This window comes from Vulpes vulpes, chromosome 11, assembly GCF_048418805.1.
Source record: "Vulpes vulpes isolate BD-2025 chromosome 11, VulVul3, whole genome shotgun sequence".
Lineage (NCBI taxonomy): Eukaryota > Metazoa > Chordata > Mammalia > Carnivora > Canidae > Vulpes > Vulpes vulpes.
In genome coordinates, this window is record NC_132790.1 from 84,372,333 (window position 1) to 84,387,967 (window position 15,635).

Below are 15,635 nucleotides of genomic sequence, written 5' to 3' on the forward strand. Positions count from 1 at the left end.
TAAAATACCTAGGAATAAACCTAAGTAAAGAGGTGAAAGGCCTACTCTGAAAACGATAAAGCATTGATGAAAGAAATTGAAGATGACACAAAGAAATGGAAAAACATTTCATGCTCATGGATTGGAAGAACAAATATTGTTAAAATGTCTATATTACCCAAAGCAACCTACAGGTTTAATGCAATCTCTATCAAAATACCAATAGCATTTTTCATGGAGCTAGAACAAATTATCCTAAAATTTATGTGGAACCACCAAAAGCCCCAAATAGCCAAAGCAGTCTTGAAAAAGCAAAGAAAAGCCAGAGATAGCACAATTTCAGACTTAAAAGTTATATTATAAAGCTGTAGCAATCAAAAACAGTATGGCACAGACATAAAAATAGACACATAGATCAATGGAACAGAATAGAAAACTCAGAAATAAACCCTCAGTTACATGGTCAATTAATCTTTGACAGAGGAGACAAGAATATGCACTGAGAAACAGTCTCTTCAACAAATGGTGTTGGGAAAACTGGATAGCAACATGCAAAAGACTGAAACTGGACCACTTTCTTAGACCATACACAAAAATAAATTCAGAATAGATTGAAGACCTAAATGTGAGATTAAAGTCCTCTAGGAAAACATAGGCAATAATGTCCCTGACATCAATTGTAGCAACATTTTTCTAGATATATCTCCTCAGGCACAGGAAATAAAAGCAAGAAAAAACTATTGGGACTACATCAAAATAAAAATATTTTGCACAGTGAAGGAAACAGTCAACAAACTAAAAGGCAACCTACCTAATGGGAGAAGATATTTACAAATAACATATCTGAGAAAGGGTTAGTATCCCAAATATATAAAGAACTTACACAATTCAACATTCAAAAAACAAATAATCCAATTAAAAAATGGGCACAAGACATAAATGGACATTTTCCCAAAGACATCCAGATGACCAACAGATACATGAAAAGATGCCCAACATCAGTCATCATCAGGAAAATGCAAATCAGGAGTACAATGAGATAGTACCTCACACCTGTAAGAGTGGCTAAAATCAAAAACACAAAAACAACAAGTTTTGGTGAGGCTGTGTAGAAGGAACCCTTTTGTACTGTTGGTGGAAATGCAAACCAATGCAGCCGCTGTGGAAAACAGGGTGGGGGTTCTTCAAAAATGTTAAAAATAGAACTACCTTATGATAAGTAATCACACTACTGGATATTTACCCCCAAAAATACAAAAACACTAATTCGAAGAGATTCACGCACCTCTATGTTTATTGCAGCATTATTTAAAACAGCCAAGTTATGGAAGTAGCCCAAGTGTCCACTGATAGATGAATGGGTAAATAAGAGATGATAGATGTACAGTGGAATATTATTCAGCCATAATAAAGAATGAAATCTTGCCATTTGCAATGACATGCTTGGAGCAAGAGAGTATAACAATAAGTGAAATAAATCAGTCAGAGAAAGACAAATACCATAAGATTTCAGTCATAGTTGCAACTTAAGAAATAAAACAAATGAGCAAAGGAAAAGAGAGAGAGAGAGAGAGAGAGAAAGAGGGAAACCAAGAAACAGATTGTTAACTATAGACAACAAACTGATGGTTACTAATGGGGATGTGGGGAGGTGGGTAGGGGGATGTGTGCAATTGGTGATGGAGTTTAGGGAGTACACTTATTATGATGAGCACTGAGAGATGTATGGAAGTTCTGATTATTTTGTACATCTGAAACTAATATAACACTGTATGTTAACTATACTAGAATAAAAAAATTTAATCAACAGTAAAAACTGTACTTCAGGAAACACTACAGGGATTTCATCAGGCCAAATGAGAATGATTCTATATGGAGACACATGACACTAGGCGCGAAGATCAGTAGAAAAGAAAATATAAGTAAATATAAGTGAATATTGAGTGAAAAAAAAAAAGTAGTGATGCCTGGGTGGCTCAGCAGTTGAGAATCTGCCTTTGGCTCAGGGCATGATCATGATCCAGAGTCTAGGAATAGAGTCCTACATCAGGCTCGATCCTGAGTGTAGGGTTAGAGTCTTGCATTGGGCTCCCTGCAGGGAGCCTGCTTCTCCCTCTGCCTATGTCTCTGCCTCTCTCTCTGTGTCTCTCATGAATAAATAAATAAAATCTTTAAAAAATTGAAGTAATAATGGTAGCTTTTTAGTCTTCAGATTATCAACTTAAAAATATTTTAAATATCCAGTGTGCATGTGGGTATAGACAAATATCCACTGTGATTTATTGTTGGTGAGAATAAAAGCTAGGAAAGCCTCTTTGTAATGAAAATCTGAAATATAGAGCAAAAGTTAAAATTTATAGTATTTATACTTTGTCCCAACTATTCTACTCTTTGGGATCTCTCCTACAGAAACAAACCCATTCCAGCAACACAGATTTAGCATTATTTAAAATAGGCAAATTAAAAACAATATAAATTACCTATAATAGGGAATGGTCAAAGAAGTGATGGCTCATTATAGTGTACTAGTCAGAATTCTCCAGAGAGAAAGCCAATTTAAATCTCTCTACAAATAAATTTACACATGGATTTATTTTTAAAGGAATTGGTTCATGTGATTAAAGTGGCTGACAAGTCCCTAGATCTGTCATCAGCAAGCTGGAAAACCAGTAGAGCTAACAGTTTAGTTCCAGTCTAGAAGCTGGCAGGCTTGAGACTCAAAAGGCAGGAAAAAATAAACAACAAACATACAAACAAACAAAACCAATGTCCTGTCTTGAAGGCAGTCAGGCAGAAGGAATTATCTCTTACTCTGCCATTTTGTTCTATTCAGGCCTCCAACTGACTGGATAGGGCCCATCTACACTGGGGAGGGCAATCTGCTTTACTCAGGCTATGATTCAGATGTTAATCTTACCCAGAAATACTTTTACAGATGCACTCAGACTAATATTTGACCAAATATATGGACACCTCATGACCCGGTCAATTTGACATATAAAATTAACTATCACACATAGTATGAAATATTTTTTTTTCATAGTATGAAATATTATATGGCCTTTTAAAAGAATGAAGTAGAGTTGTATATTTTGACTGGGAAAGATCTGCAAGCTATATTATTAATTGAAAAAACTCAGTAATATAGTATTATTCCTGTATATATATATGCATATGTTGATTTTACATATTTGATATATGTACAAATACAAGAAAAATATCTAGAATCTTACTACTTCAGACTTTTAAAATTTCATGCAACAGATACACTTCTCTCTAACCCAGTGATTTTGAATTCTGGCAGTGGGAGCCAGGGCTCAAATAGCATCGGTGGGGCTTTCCTCCTTTCTATCTCTCAGACCTTTCTTCTCTGTGTGTGATTCCTCCAGGTCTGGGGAAGATAGCCACTGACAATTCCAGGTTTATACATGAGAAAAATCCTTCTTGGTACTTCAAAGCCACACACCCGTATAGCTCCGGATGCATTCTGCTATCTTATCCACTAATATTAATTTATTTCCAATTAAAGATGAACCAAAGCTCCCTAAGCAGCTCTCTGATAAGTAACTTACAAGTCAAGTGAACATGATGATAGAGGAGGCAGGACATCACTGATAGGGCAACACAGCATCATACAAGATCCAGGCAACATTCTCACAAGGTAGGCTCAAGGACAGGTCATAGCTAAGGAGCTCCCTCAGCAAGTCAGCTGCTGTGGAGGAACGACTTCTGTATAGCTTCCTGCTCCAGGATAGTCATAAACTGTGGGCTTAGAGCGAGGGTGAACCTAGCCTAAAAGGTCATTGTAAACCCTTGCTGCTAAATAAAAAATGGTAAAAAATGCACAACGAGGCACAATATCTTGTGCTGCTCCAGACACCACCAGAACTGTTTTCCTGACTAAATAACTTCTGAGTTGTACTAAATTCTCTGTTATGTTAGGAATGTACATGCTGGGTGTTTGCTCATCACTTTTCATTTTCATTTTTCTTTGGCAACTACCTACATTCAAAAGATGAGGCATGAAACTGTTCTCTGATAAAGAGAGTTGAGGTTACCAAAGAAATTCCTCTTTGCACTAGAATATAACTTTAAAATCACATTGAACAGAATGTAGCTGAGCTTTTAAGTAGAGATATAAAATATCCTCGTATTCCACAAATGTAGGCTTCTAGTTCTTTGGAGAATCTGCTGGTACTAATTGCTGCTAAAGCCCTCCTTCCTGGCTCCAGAACTGGCCTCTTTTTATCTTGAAATGACTTTCTCGCGACTGCTATTTTTTCTTCTCCAACAGATCAAAATTCTTTAACAAATGGAAATAATTTAACAAATAGAAATTTCAGTGAGTACCTCCAATGTTTTAGGAATTGTGCTTTACATACTGTATTGCATGTATGCTACCCAATATCTCAGCAATGTAAGGAAACCCCATTTTACAGATGCAAAGGTTGAGGAATTTTCTCAAGATTACATTTCTAGTCTGTGGTGGAGCCTAGACTCAGACTAGATCTCGTTTCTTCACTTTCAGTTCATATACCATGGACCTTTCTTGTTTCTTCCCTCATATCATTTACTAATTTTGTATTAATTCATTCAATGCATATTTACTGAATATCTGTTACAGTACTAAGGATGAAGTGGTGAACACCAGACATTAGATTTACCAGGTTAGTCAAAGGACAAGTTTTCCCTCTTTTCTCACAACCAATCACATTCCCAAAATTCTTTGGATGGGCTAACACCACAAGACAACATTAATCAACATGTTACAATAAATACTAGTTCCACAGGAGTCTTGTAGTCAAATAAGTTTGAGGGAAAGTGCTCCCCATGACCCTCTTTTGTAGACTCACAGTATACAGTGGTATTAAAACTACTAGGAAATGACCCAGGGGACCTGGAAATCATGGTTTAGAACTATGTCTTATGTTAGAGCTGGAGCCTGTTCTGTGTGGATAAAGCAGTTCTGGACTTTGGCCCATTACAGTGCTCAATCCGCTGGCTATGGTGGTACATGGTGGCTGTTTATGCTGCTGGAAATCTCTTGCTGGAAACCTCTGGTGGGTGGGTGGGTCTATCAGAACCTCCAGTTATGATGGGTGTGCCATTTCTGTGGCCAATTACTTGCTAAGAGTTTGCTCATTATTTTGGTCTGCAAGTATTTTCTTAATTTTGGGAAGTATTTGTTAAATTTATTTGGTTGTGGGTCTATAGATATTTTCTCTTATTTTTTAATATAGCCATTTATTTCTTTTTAATAAAATCTCAGATACACAGAATTGGATTAACCATAGTCCTTGGTTCTTGAAACACTTCCCTCCCTGGCCCACGTGTATGTGTGTGTTTGTGTGTGTGTGCATACTTGGGTGTACATGCGTATTTCCAACCTCCCTCTCTCCTTTCCTTTCCTCCTTCCCCTCCTTCCTCTCCCCTCCCTTCCTCCCTCCCTCCTTCCCTTCCTTCTAGCCCACAGTCCCCCCAAAACTAAACATTTGATGGTAAACTATGTCTAATAGCAGAGTCTCCCTCACCAACTTATCCCCTTGCTTCCACTCACCTGAGGTAAATATATTCCTGAATCCTTGGCTTCATGATTTCCTTGCTTCTTTAACATATAGTTTTATTTTTTATTTACTTTTTTTTTGAAGATTTTATTTATTTATTCATGAGACACACACACACGCACACACACACACATCGAGAGAAAGAGAGAGAGAGAGAGGCAGAGGGAGAAGCAGGCTCCATGCAGGGAGCCCGATATGGGACTCGATCCTGGGTCTCCAGGATCACACCCTGGGCTGAAGGCAGGTGCTAAACCGTTGAGCCACCCAGGGATCCCCATAACATATAGTTTTAATGCATCTATACATATGCAGTATTTTTATTTTAATTATTTTTAACTTTGTAAACAGAATATCATTTGTGTGCACATTCTTTTGGGACTTTTTCACCTTCTATTATATTACTAAGATCCACCTTTATCATTTTGGGTCACTGTATTTCATTTGTTTGGACTAGTGTATATTCTGTTTTGTGTATATACTATTATTTATTCATCTACTCTCTTACTCATGGTATATGAGTTACTTCCAATTTTTTGCTCCAGGAACAGTGTTGCTATGAAATTCTTCTGTTGTACAACTGCAAAAACTTCTCTATGCTGCACTTAGGAACAGAATCACTGAGTCATAGGGTATATGAATGCTCAACTTCAGGAGGAAATGCCATAGTGTTTCCTAAGTGACTGCATCAAATTATACTCACAAAAGCAATATGTAAAGAGATAAATAGATCCACATTCTTTCTTACATTTGGTAATATCAAGCTTAATTTTTTGCCAGTTAAATGAATGAATATTTTAGCTTAAAATATTTGTATATCATTCTAGTTTTGGAATGGAGAGTGAATTCTTTGCCTGTGCTAGTTCTTCCGTCTTGTCCTAGAAGCCACTCTGAGTTGAAACAATTAGATTGAAAAGGATAACACTGGAGATGGATGGTAGAAGGAAGTGAAGAGTAGTATAGGAAGACACTGTCTTTTTTTTTCTCTCTCTCTCTCTTTTAACCATCCTCAAAAGCCACACCTATATCCCTTCATGAATTCAGCAGTGGGTAATTTTCCCTTCTTCCTTCTGGAATCATCCTTAGCATCTTCACTGGATAACCGTGGGTTTATCTTTCTCAGGTCCCCAAAGCTCTACTGACTTTCAGTCTCCGTTAATCTTGTCACCATTTAGCATGATGTATTAGCTTGGGCTATTAAAATACCACATACTGGGTAGCATAAACAACAGAAATTTGTGTCTCATAGTTCTGGAGGCTGGGAAATCCAAGATCAAGGTGTCATCAAGTTCATATTCTGCTGAGGAACCTCTTCCTGGCTTACATATGGCCACCTTCTCCCTATGTCCTCATAATATTTGCTTTTCTTACAAATGTAATGCATGCTTACTATAGAAAATTAAGCAAAAAGAAGAAAATAAAAATCATCTATAATTTCATCATCCAAAGTTTAGCTACTTTTAACATTTTGATGTATATCATCCACATCCATCTCACACACACATACACACACATATATATGTGTATGTATATGTGTGTGTGTACATTACATGTTATCTATATACCATAGACACTCTTAAAAGGTGCTTTTTAAAACTAAAATACACTTCCAAGGGTGTGTGTGTGTGTATATATATAATATATATATTCTTTCTGTAGGATTACATAGTTTACTTGATCCTTACCCTGTTTTTTTATTATAAAACACACCACATTGAATATCTCTGTAGCAAAACTTTTGTTCACATCCACAATTATTTTCTTAGAATAAATTCCGAGCAGTAGAGTTATATCTATATCAAAGAGTATGTTCTTAAAAAACATTTGATACATATTTCCAAAAACTCTCCAGCAAGTTGTATTAACTCTCCTGCCAACAGTATACAAGAACGTCTGTTTCTTGTCAACAGTGCTTTCTCTGGTTATTAGAAAACATCTTTGCCAAATTGGTACATGAAAATGGATATCTGGTTGTTTCTATTAGCATATGTTTCCTTCCCCTCTTTCCTTCCCTCTATCCTTTCCTTTTGCCATTTATTTCCTCCCCGTTTTTCTCTCTTCTATCCCTTTTTCCTCCTGTACTTCCTCTTTTCTTCCCCTTTTTTCTTCTCTCTTCTTTCCTTCTTTCCTTCCTTACAAAGTTGAAAATTTTTATCTCTGTAACCAGTTTATTGAGCAAATAGCTCTAGTAGGGTAAAGCAAGTTTTTTCATTTCTCTACTATCCATTCAAACCACTGCAGATACATTCTTCTAGGAGCCTTAGAAGACTCCTCTAGCAGGTTCTATAATTTTTCAAATAGTCCTTCTGTCACTTCCTGTTTTAAGAACAGTTTCACAGAACAAATTAAAATATCCAGTCCAGTGTCATATATAACTTAATACTCCTTTCTACTCTAAAACTTCATCTCCCCCATTTAAAAAATGCTCTAGGGTAGGAAGCCTTCAATAAGGAAAAGAGAGTGGTTGTGCAAGTTTCCCAACTTGTGCAAATTAGCTAATTAATTTAAGAAAAGTTTTTAGTAGGGCAGCCCAGGTGGCTCAGCGGGTTAGCACTGCCTTCAGTCCAGGGCCCGATCCTGGAGACCTGGGATCGAGTCCCACATTGGGCTCCCTGCATGGAGCCTGCTTCTCCCTCTGCCTGTGTCTCTGCCTCTCTCTCACTCTCTCTCTGTGTCTCTCATGAATAAATGAAATATTTTTTAAAAAGTTTTTAACAAAAAAATACAGTTTTTAAAAAACTTTGAATAAGTGAAAGAGTAGTTTTCTCTAAACTTGGTTCCCCCCCAAACTCCAGAGGAGTCAGATATAACCTGAGTGATGAGTTTTTCCTGGTCTTCTCTTTTTCATTGGCTGGCATCTTATGTACCCCGGCTCTCTCTGTATCCAGAACCTGTTTCTGTTGAGGTTGTCTGGCTTCCAGAAAGATGCTCACTTGGTATGGTCTTTTACAAAAATCCTATTGCTTCTCTTGGATTTATTTAATACACAGACATAACCCATCATTACTGGAAGGAACTAGTTCCTGATATGTCTTTTCATTCTGTGAGCTCTGGACACAATCTCCACCTTTGGTCTTCTTAGACAACATAAATCCAGTCCTTGCATTACTGCAGACTTAGGGAACCACAAGTCATGCTCTAGAGAATCCTGACAATGGTTGGAGGTGATGAGAAAGGCTGGGAGAAAGGAGGTGGGGGTGGGAGAAGAACTACAGGCACGCTGACAACTCTTTTCAACTGAACATTTCAGCTTCTCCTTTTTTTAGCCTGGAGGTGGGTGATCCTATGAGTTGGCAGAATGGATTTTACAATCATTTTTTAAAATGATTTTTACAATCATTGTTTTGGAATCTGATGATCCTTGGCATCTGCTTTTTCACTCATTTACTTCCACATTCTGTTACATGTCTTTCTTTTTGGCCATTTGGATTTTTCTCTTGTGAATTGCTTATTTTTAATCCTTAGCCCAAATTTCTACAGAGATTTTCTGATTTGCAAGAGCTCTCTTATACAAGATATTGTCTACATGTTGCAAATAGTTACTATATTAACATATAAGTTGTAAATAAAAGAAAATGTATTCTTATTATTTAGCTGATTATTGGTTTTGCAGACCAAATTTAAAGAAAGTGCCATTCACATCAAGAGTTAAAGAAATATATGTAAGTTTTTCCACGTTTTCGACCGAAAGTATCATTCTTTATTCATCCAGTTGTAGATTTTCTTGTTCTGCTTTAAAAAGGTATCTCTTTCTTCCTCTCATGTACATATTGGGTATCAAAAACTTGTCCAAAGTCGTCTTAGGTTGACAACTTTCTTCCCTGTCAGCATTATGTGCTGATGTTAATTAGAGTCCATGTGCTGGCCTCTAATTGCTGTTATAAAGGAGCCTTATCTTTAGCCTTCTTAAACTAATCTGAGGGATTTATATTTCCTGTACCTGCTTTGCACATGAGGGAACTACTTTCTCTGCAAGAAGCTTTTCTATGCTCCAAGTGGTCCCTCTCAATCAGAAAAAGAGATTTTTTAAAAAAAAAATTGGGATATTTATGCATATCTGCATAGCAGCAGGAAGAACTTTTATTCTTCTCAATCAGGAGATGACTTTTACTTTACTTGCACATGTGTTTCCAAGCTGGAAACTTTCTTTAATTACTTAAATTTATATACAACAAACTCTAAATGAGATATTCAATAGTTTCATTAGAAGGCAAGAGATGCAAAAGGAACTACTCAAGAGCTTTCCTTGCAGATGCAGATCTCTTCTAACTATTCATTGTGCATTCCTGGGAAGAATGAAGAAGAAAACAGAGGGCATGTGCATAAGTCCTGGCTTCAATTTTGAAAACCACCCTAGTTTCCTTGTCTCCTCATTTTAGCCTTATATCCATGACCTGGAGTTTTTCTAGAACTGCACTTCAGTTGGATTTTTTCTAAACATATTTACTCCCAATGCCACCTAGCATGGGGCTGAGCCTGTGGCAGGTCCTTACTGATCGACTAAGTGGTAAGGACGGACCTTTGCCTGACTTTAGACTTGTATACCTCAGGAAAGTAAAAAGAATAATGGCAGATTAGCCAGGAAAGTGGATAACAATCATCTTGAAAGATCCAGGTGAGGAAAAACTGAGACCAAACCCCTAAGAGAAGTTTGAAGATTTCATTCACATTTTCCTCTCAAGTTTTATTTAACTGAGAGGAAACTATTAAATTCTGCATGGTTTACTTAATATTTCTGTAAATCAACTGAATGGAGGCAGTATGGAATAGTAATTAAGAGAAAGAACATTGAAATCCTAGCTCTGGATTTATGAAGTCCTGGTTTTATACCTTGGGCAAATAAACTCTAAGCCAGTGTCTTTATTTGTAAATTGGCTATAATAATAGTACCTGGCTCAGAGCATTGTTGCAAGAACTAAATGAGTGCTTAGTAGTTTGCAGATGCAGTAATTTAAATCACACACACAAATGCATACACTACATTACTAGAAGTGCTCAATCAAATTCATGCAACCAGGGAATTCCATAAGAAAAAAAATTGCCAAGCAGCTCCCAGAACAGTACAAGTGGACCTGAGGAAATCTGGGGTTTCTTTTTAAAAGTGTCTCATATGCCAGTGATAATTCACTGAAAGAATGCCATTAACTAGCATTTGTAGTCTCTGAGAAAGTGATAACTTTATCTTCACGATGACCTGCCTCCTGGATCAACAATTTAATCCTGTGCATTTAGTTTTACTATAGAGAATTATATTGTATTTTAAGATCCCCTTTCTAAATTGGTAACCCAAATAAAGTATTTTGGGTAATCCTCTGTAAACCTAAATGCATTCATTAAGTAGAACAACCTACTTCATGACCAGGTCAAGACTTATATAGACCAACCATCTAGACATCTTGCTCTGACAAGAAAAAAGGTAACTCATTGCTATTGATAAACTGAGTAATTTTCAATACAGATGACTTATACTTTCTATTAACTAGAAAATATTTCCATTTGATTGGATTTGACAGACATTTATAGACCACTCACCATGAACCACCCCAGTTGTCAAGGATCTCACAATGTCATTGGAGAAACAGGCAGGTCCTTTAGAATTTCCATAGAGTTTTATTGGTGCTATGAAGGAGACAACATGAGTATTAGAAATGTCTTGATTTTTATAATTTTTATAATAAAGATAATCTGATAAGTCTTCAATTTTTAAAGTGCTTTTGAAGAGAACTTTATTTAAATTTAATCTGTTCCATTTTGTAGTTTGTGATTATTTCAGGGTCATTAGATTAGATAAATGATGGGCAGGTAATTCAACAACAGAGGTAGGTACATATATGTTCATCACCATGATTGCCATAAACTCCCCTGCAACAAAGTCCTGGGAGGACTTTGGAGATGAGACCCTGGCATCTATCTCCCAGAATCGCATTGATATTGGGCACCTGAGCACGCCAGTAGTGTGTGAAGAAGGAACTGCCATGGCACTACACCCAGGTTATGTTGGAACTTCTACTTCTGGGGAATGACCAGTGTGCTCCAGCCCTCTACCTCCTCTGTCAGAGTACCCACCACATCAAGGTGTTGCTGCTGCCAGACTGGCATTCCAGAAGGCAGTGACCTTGTCTTGTTTAGCTACAGATTCCCAGCACCTGATATAGCACCTGATGCATGGTGACCACTCACTAAATGTTTGTTTGAAGAAGAATGAACAAATGTTAGGCAAAATGTATAATCCAGGGATTGTAATCAACTCCAAGCTAATTCCTAGTCAATTTCTAGCAGTGGTTTATGGCCATATTAAGCCTTGCATTAGGATGATTTATGATGCCTGGTTTAACACAATGACAATAACATATTCAGCGAAGTAATAAATGAATTGTGTTTTAGGCATGGTCAATTGTCGAACTAGGAACTAATTTAATTCAGGGTTTCTATTTTAATCATTAATACCATCACATGGAAATATTTGAGGTGCTCAGCTTTGTGCTACAGAATCCAAACACTTAAAATTCAAGCAGCTTTTATTTACTAAAGGCTTTTAATTGAGAAACAGCCTCTTTTTCAGTGAAACATTTAGCTTTAGTAATTGTGGCTTATGAATTTAAGCCACAATGTTTTTAATTGCTGTAGACATTTGCTCAACATCCGGTTTTATAGCCATTTAAATAAAGAGGTTTTGCCATAATAAAATGTGTATATTTGTTTTGAGTGGGTAACATCATTTTTTTATGGGAGTGTATTTTATACAATGCAAGGCTTAAATTTAAGCCTTCTATAGCAACTGGTTTTCAAAATGTATAGAAAGTTGTAACCCCAGAAAGATTTGCTGCAGAAATATGTGAGTACATAGAAGTATATGAATTGAAAGAAATCAAAATTATTTTCTCCTTGGAACCCTGATGGTATTTCTATTATGTCATTTGCAAACTGTCAAGTTAAAAAAAAAGGTAATTTATGAATTGGGATCCCCAAACCACATCCTTCACCTTCCTCATCTCACCTTCTCTCTTACCCTTAACTTGGTTCATTCTTATCCTTATACCATGTGAGGATACTATAGGCACAGACATACCTGAAGATTAGCTATTAGAAAAGTGGGAAATTGTATTATTTTCCATTTCTGGTAACTTAGGTGAGGATAGACTGGTGAACTTAAAAAATAATTGTGAGTGGTATATTTTAGATGATTTTTAGATATTGAATATATGCATGTAGATAAATACATACATACGTAATTGTCCACTTTCATGGACACTGAAAATCATTTCCAGAAATCCTCCATTCTACCACAATTTTGGGGGCTCACCACCTCCTCCTGGTATTTATGATTCCTTCTCAGCTACCTGTGATCTTACCTAAGAGAGCATACATGTTGGCAGTAAACTCACATGGTCAGATTCCCAGGAAACACAATATTCTTCTTTCAATTCATATGAAACACACAGCTTGGTCAGTAAGACTTAATATCTAGCTGTTTGAACAAAATTCCTAGGACTGACCGAAAGGCTGGTGTATCACTTGAGAGAAGCAGCATGTTAAAAAGAGAGTGGTGAGACCTAGATGGAAAAGAGAGTAACATTCCAAACCAAAGAATACATTTTAGAGATGTTGCTTAGTTTCTATTTGCATTCCCCTTATCCCTCCTTAAAATACCAAGAAGGGGTTCTAGGGATTATTTATAAAGCAGTTTAAAAGTATCCTGAGGGTTCTGATGGATGATCTCAAGAATCTCTTCCTCAGAATAATCTCCATGCATATGAGAAAAGGTAGTGATTGGTACTATTAATTGAGAAAAGAGGAAAACAAGTTTGGCCACACTGTGCTTTATTTTTATTTGTAAATTTTTTTCTTAATCCCCTAAAATCCAAACAGTATTTTAATTGTAGCCTCTCCAAAGCTCCATTTATTGTTTCCTTTAGCTTGTGCTTCCTTCAGCCTTGTTCCTGAAATTTATGCTATTGTCAGACATCCTAGATTAAAAATCTACGAGTATGGCTAGATACACTTAACTCTCTTTCTCTCTAGGTGTTCAACAGCCTTATCAAGGGTCCATCTCTTTATTTGGTGATCTGTGTCTATGTAGATGTGTGCAAGTCACACACACACACAGCAGGCACCGACTTCAGTGCCACTTTGCATCATCACCCCTATTAGGATTATCAGAGTATTGGAATTGTGGGTAAAAGAAGATCTATTTCTTTTCCAAAGGGTGAGAAAAATGGGAGGGTGTCAGGGAGAGGGAAAAGAGAGAAAATAAAGTGTGTGTGTGTTTTTGGTAAGGGGAGGGAGGAAGAGAGAGGGGGAATATGAGTGAGTGTGGAGGGAGGAGGGGAAATGAAAGGATATTATATATTTTTTTGTATCTGTCATTTCCCTGCTATCTCCCATATGACTTCTTAATCCATCAGAATGCTGGGAAGATAATGTTTTGGGCGAAATAACATGAGAGAGAGGATAGACTCCCAAGGACCAATATCTTTATTGCTCGGAGGATAAACGGATTATGTCAGCCATTTTCTGTTGCTGACAGCTTTTCTTATTAACCGATTTTATTTTTTAATCTTCCAGGGAAGAAATATGGTTTTATGTCACAATAAAACGCCGGTCACATCTAATTCTGCCCTCAAACAAACAGATTTCTGAAAGCCTTGCAGAGAAATTTGAAATAACTTTAAAGAGGGGGTTTTTGGATAAAGTCTTTATCCAGGGGCTTGTTCAACTGCAGTGTAAAAGGTTTAGAGAGAGAGAAGAGGAGAGGGAGAGAGGAATAGAGGGAGGGAGAAGGGAAGAGAGAGAGGAAAAGAAGGAGAAAGGAAGACCTACATAGCTGTTTTGCTTGGTGATCTCTCTTCAGACACACTTGAGCACAGTCAGGAAAATGCAGGCTGGATGAAAGGGGCTTGGGAAGGTGAGCAGAGGGACTGCAGGGCTCCTGGGGGCTTTGGGTGTGGGGAGCTGCTGATGCACACTCCTCTGAAACAGACACTTGTTCCTCAGTTTTTCTGGAACCATTAGTAGTTGATGGCATGTCTTTCAAGAACTATAAACAAATCAATGTGAGTTCTGTTAGGCATTTGGAGCTCAGAGGCAATTCTAGCCTTTTTTCCATGATTCCTTTGCCAGGAGACTTCAACCTGCTTGAGGATTTAAGTCTTGTGTTCCCCCCAAGAAAATCTTCTGTCAAACACCCCAGACAGCTCTGGCCTTTGCTTACTTCTGAAGGCTCACAGCAAGCACATAACCATCACTAATATAAAAAACTGCTCGTTTCTTCTCTTCTGTGTGGCACAAAGCAATTTAGCCAGACAGGCCCCCTGCCCACCAGGGGCTTAGCTCAGAAAACATCCTTAATTTGTGCCTCTAGCTTTGTTCGGTGCCCCGCTCACTGCAGACCCAGTACCTTGATTGATAATGATGGCCGAGTCTTACATCGTGCCCTGCTGGCAAGTTTTGGTGATTTAGGGCACTTTAAGAATCTGTTAAAAATAAATCGCTTGGATTTTCTAAGGTGTTGTTTTGTATAAGAGAAACTTGCTTTTCAAAAAAGCATTCTGAAAGTTTGGGAACTTAAAATTTGTCCCGAGGCAAGTCAGCCAGCCAGCTGTGAGAGAGGGGGAGATTCTGAGAGGAATGGATTGAGCCAAATGTGTCCATACCTGGGGGCAAAGAGTAGATTTTTCCTGCCTCATTTCTTTACCCAAAGAGACAGAGAACTGGTAGAAATGGAGAGAGAAAGGTCACTTAAGGTCTTTGCATTCTGCAATGCATTCTGCAATGACTCTGTGCCAGGACTGAAGCAGAGGCATGAGTGGTCTCAAGGCGTCACTGCTTTGATCTGAAACAAGCCCAAACTGCCAGAAGTGCCATGGACTCTAAGCTGTGATTTTCAAAAATATTTTTAAATGCACTGGTCTTAAGTAAACCTTTTATTGGCTTTGACATATGTATTATATCCATGTGACCAGCACTCCAGTCAACACCTAGGACACCTCTATCAACCCTAATCTAAATGGATGGTGCCCCATCTCTGTGCACCATACCATTTGTGGAGACATTTGTGGTAGGCCAGCAGGCAGCCCTGCTGAAGAGATGCTGGCA

General features: G+C 37.5%; 1 long non-coding RNA gene across 1 annotated transcript in view; it reads right to left on the bottom strand.

Annotated features, from left to right (window-relative positions):
* LOC112932532 (uncharacterized) overlaps nt 1-15,635 on the bottom strand; it is a 192,439-nt gene that overhangs the window by 96,632 nt on the left and 80,172 nt on the right. Inside the window, exon 4 of the long non-coding RNA XR_003237485.2 lies at nt 11,073-11,159. This is a non-coding gene — a long non-coding RNA (uncharacterized lncRNA). The remainder of the gene's footprint in view (nt 1-11,072; nt 11,160-15,635) is intronic.